Genomic DNA, 4,746 nt, shown 5'->3' with positions numbered 1-4,746 from the left:
GAAACGCGCCCAGCGAACCGGGGAGAGATCCGTTGATTTGGCTAAGGTAGGAAAGAATCTATTATTTGTTTGCTAAAGCAAATTGCATTAATGGAAGAGATCCGTTGATTTGGCTAAGGTAGGAAAGAATCTATTCTTTGTTTCCTAAAGAAAAATTGCATTAATGAGAGAGATCCGTTGATTTGGCTAAGGTAGGAAAGAATATATTATTTGTTTCCTAAAGCAAATTGCATTAATGGGAGAGATCCGTTGATTTGGCTAAGGTAGGAAAGAATCTATTATTTGTTTGCTAAAGCAAATTGCATTAATGGAAGAGATCCGTTGATTTGGCTAAGGTAGGAAAGAATCTATTATTTGTTTCCTAAAGAAAATCTCTACTCCTAATGGACGAATTGGTTGAATAGTCCCCCCCACTTTCAACCAGTTTATTTTCAACCGTTTTTTTCCATCAAATGACCCCCACCCCCACGCCCACCCACCGAAACGCGCCCAGCGAACCGGGGAGAGATCCGTTGATTTGGCTAAGGTAGGAAAGAATCTATTATTTATTTGCTAAAGCAAATTGCATTAATGGAAGAGATCCGTTGATTTGGCTAAGGTAGGAAAGAATCTATTCTTTGTTTCATAAAGAAAAATTGCATTAATGAGAGAGATCCGTTGATTTGGCTAAGGTAGGAAATAATATATTATTTGTTTCCTAAAGCAAATTGCATTAATGGAAGAGATCCGTTGATTTGGCTAAGGTAGGAAAGAATCTATTATTTGTTTCCTAAAGGAAAATTGCATTAATGAGAGAGATCCGTTGATTTGGCTAAGGTAGGTAAGAATCTATTATTTGTTTCCTAAAGCAAATTGCATTAATGGGAGAGATCCGTTGACTTGGCTAAGGTAGGAAAGAATCTATTATTTGTTTGCTAAAGCAAATTGCATTAATGGAAGAGATCCGTTGATTTGGCTAAGGTAGGAAAGAATCTATTATTTATTTCCTAAAGAAAATTGCATTAATGAGAGAGATCCGTTGATTTGGCTAAGGTAGGAAAGAATCTATTATTTGTTTCCTAAAGCAAATTGCATTAATGGGAGAGATCCGTTGATTTGGCTAAGGTAGGAAAGAATCTATTATTTGTTTGCTAAAGGAAATTGTATTAATGAAAGAGATCTGTTGATTTGACTAAGGTAGGAAAGAATCTATTATTTGTTTCCTAAAGAAAATTGCATTAATGAGAGAGATTTGTTGATTTGGCTAAGGTAGGCGGTTTTTGCGGTTCTTGGCGGCTCAGTGTGAGGTGGGGCGAGGTACAAAAAAATATCATGGAAGGTGAGACGGAAAAAAACCTGGGAGGTGGGAGTTGTCCCTGGTTAACCTACGAAATTTCATAGATTTTTTTAGGACGAAAAAAACCCAGTGGAGGTGGGACGAAAATTGGCCGGCGGAGACTACCACCTCCCACTACTGACTTTTTTTCGTCCGGTTTTATTTCATCCCACCTCCCACTACTGACTTTTTTCTTAATTAATAACTCCACCCTCCTGCTGGTTTTTTTCTAATCTAATTCAATCTATTGATCCTTCCTTAGTCACAATGCACTTACATGTAGCCCCGACAGATCGGTTTCCATATGAAATAAAACACAATCATCAATCAATCCTTGGTTCTCTTTTATAGGACTTGTTGCCATACATGAACCATACGATAACTTCCATATACAAAATAAAGGGACACACAATCAGGTTTCCTTCCTTTCCAAAGTTCTAGCCACCGACCCCCTCCCCAGACCGCGTTCTTTTTCCCATGCCACCATCGACAATCTGCTCTCCCATTTCCTCGTCCTCCCCACGTTGTGAAGTTCCAACGCACAACTACACAAACACCAGTGACATAGAAAACCACCGCCTCCTCCTCCGCGCCACCGCCTACTCTATTTTTCCCCTCTGTGTGGCGACCTGAATGGAAGGCGGTGGATCTGGGATGCGCCTGGTTCCACAAGACGTCAGGCGTAAGGAAGGATGGAAAACCACCGGCTGGATGGCCAAGGGTGGCCCATTGAAGGTTTGAAACCTCCTATGGCGTAATTTTGTGCAACCTGCATGAAGATTGTAGGAGCTATCCATGTGGTCGTTCCATCGGCAACAAGTACGTATTGGATAGCACATAATTTGAAATTCTTGACGGAGTTGACTGACCATGACTTTGACTCTCACAATGTTGCATGTTCTTCGGAGTTGACTGGTGGCGTTTTTAGGTTATTACTACCATGAAGATGAGAGGAACATCGAGAAAAATCCTTTCCCTAAAAAATGGATGGGAGGAATATCTTGGTCTATGATTTCATGATGAATAGGACCCTGAGAAAGCAGTGGATGATGCCCCGTTGATTCTCTTTGAATTCGGCTACTGTGGAAATGTGTATAGTCAGGCTTGGAGTGAGCGCTCCATGCATGTGTGTCAGTGGCACTCAGAGATTGGTTGTGACGCTCTTGTGAGGGTGTGTGGGAGTGGTGTGCTCGAGACACGCCAATCTCGTGAGCAGGTGCGGAGATGAGTTGCACAAGAGAAACATTGGTGGGATGAACCCAAACCTTTATTTTTTTTCTAATATGAATTATCCTTCCTTCTTAGAAAAACATGTTTTGAGTAAAGTTATCTTTACTATAGACATATATTGACAATTAATCAAGTATCAACATCATTGCATGCTTATTGCGTGGAATGTGTGTCCCAATGTTGACAGAAGGTATAAAAAGATTGTCTTGGAATTATTATTTTCTTGGGAAGATATTGCCCTGAATTCTCATTTCTCATCAGAAATTTAGTATCCATTTTCGTTGATCTTATTTGCAACATGTACAAGTCAGTAATAATCTAAGGGGGTGCCCTACCGGAGAAGATTATGATAGTTGGACAAGAAACTTGGTACTGTCGTGCAAGGTAGAGGTAGGAGAAATAGGAGATAAAAGCATGCATGGTGGGAGAAGGAAGTCAAGTGTCGCGTGGTAGCTCAGACATGGAGTGTGGAAGAAAGACAATGACGAGATGTATGTACCTACTAGATCATGACCATGAGATATCATCCCATAAAAATGGCCTTTGACTCTCATGTCACATGAATTTTCTCTTTGTATATATATATTTGTTAGTCCGTGGCAATGCACGGACACTTAGCTAGTGGAATTAAGGTCCGGGATTCCCTAGCCCTTCCGCCATTTGATTCCGGTCCACGGGAGCCAGACGTATGGGTATGACAGGACAATCTCAATGACCCCCGTTGGATGATTAAAAGTGTTGTTTGACAGGTTGTTCATAATTCCTCGTGTCCCACTTGCCATCGACACGGAGAGGCCGCCGTGAGCATTAATTGGGTTGGAGGAAATCTGGCATATAACTTGGTACCTGGACGGAGGACATCTCCATCGTCTTGATTGAGGCAATCTATGTCCCATCCAAGAGAAGGAAGCTGCGACAATCACTTAAAGCGTAGTAACTTGCCGCAATAACCAACACTCACGGGCAGGAGGTCCACCTCTGCCACTACATATACTCCCACCGTTTTTATTTACTTCGCATATTAGAGTTGACTGAAGTCAAACTTTCTAAAGTTTGACCAAGTTTATAGAAGAAAATATAAATATTTACCATAACAAATTTATACTATGTGGAAGTACATTTGATAATGAATCTAATGGTGTTGATTTCTTATTGTATATGTTAATATTTTTGTCTACAAACTTTGTCAAAGTTTATAAAGTTTGACTTTGACCAAAGCTAATATGCGAAGTAAATAAAAACGGAGGGAGTACATCCTAGAAGAACAACTTCTCGTAACAACGTCTGCAGAAATGCCCTCACTTCCTGTGATGAGTCACCATAAAGTGGGGTCACCCTTAGTCAATGGTGAGCCCGTTTTCTTACACCAGGCATCTGGGCCCACACTATCCGGGCAGATCCACTAGACCACACCGTCATAAACTTCCTGAAATATGGAAAGCAACAATAAATATTCCTCAAAGTGTTCAAACCATTTCCCTAAGGTTTCATGTCAGACCTTCATCCATTTCCATAACTGCGTACTACTAATACTTGCTTCATATGTTACATATATAAGGTGGTTTCAATAAATTAACAAAACAAACATTCATACACAAGGCTAGTGCCTTTTCTTTCTTACCTCCTCTACCCGGTAGTAGATCTCAAAGGGAACCGGCTCGCCCTCCTTCTCGTTCTCGTTGTCGCAAAGGTGGTATTGTTGCATCACCCACCTAGTCTTCTTCCACTCATCACCGGACTTGCTATACAACACTTGGATCTCTTTCTTCCGTGTCTACCCACCATCAACTTTCAATGTCATTATATTGTCAGTCTTATGCCACACTATGCCGTATCTCTATGTTGTGACGCTTCCTCACTTCAGTGGGGTACGCGCTGGAAGGGAGGAAGAAGAAATATTCATACACAAGAGGAAGAGAAGAGAAGGAAAGGGCGGGGCGCCGCCCCCCTTCCCTAATCCAATTCGGACTAGAGGGGGAGGGGTGCGCGGCCCTGCCATGGCCGGCCCTCTCTCTCTCTCTCTCTCCACTAAGGCCCATGTTGGCCCATTAGATCCCCCGGGGGTTCCGATAACCCTCCTGGCATTCCGATAATTATCCGGTGACCCCCAGAACTCATCCGGTGTCCGAATATAGTCATCCAATATATCAATCTTCATGTCTCGACCATTTCGAGACTCCTCATCATGTCCATGATCAAAT

This window comes from Triticum dicoccoides, chromosome 2A (genome assembly GCF_002162155.2).
Source record: "Triticum dicoccoides isolate Atlit2015 ecotype Zavitan chromosome 2A, WEW_v2.0, whole genome shotgun sequence".
Classification (NCBI taxonomy): Eukaryota; Viridiplantae; Streptophyta; class Magnoliopsida; order Poales; family Poaceae; genus Triticum; species Triticum dicoccoides.
This window is presented reverse-complemented; position numbering follows the sequence as displayed.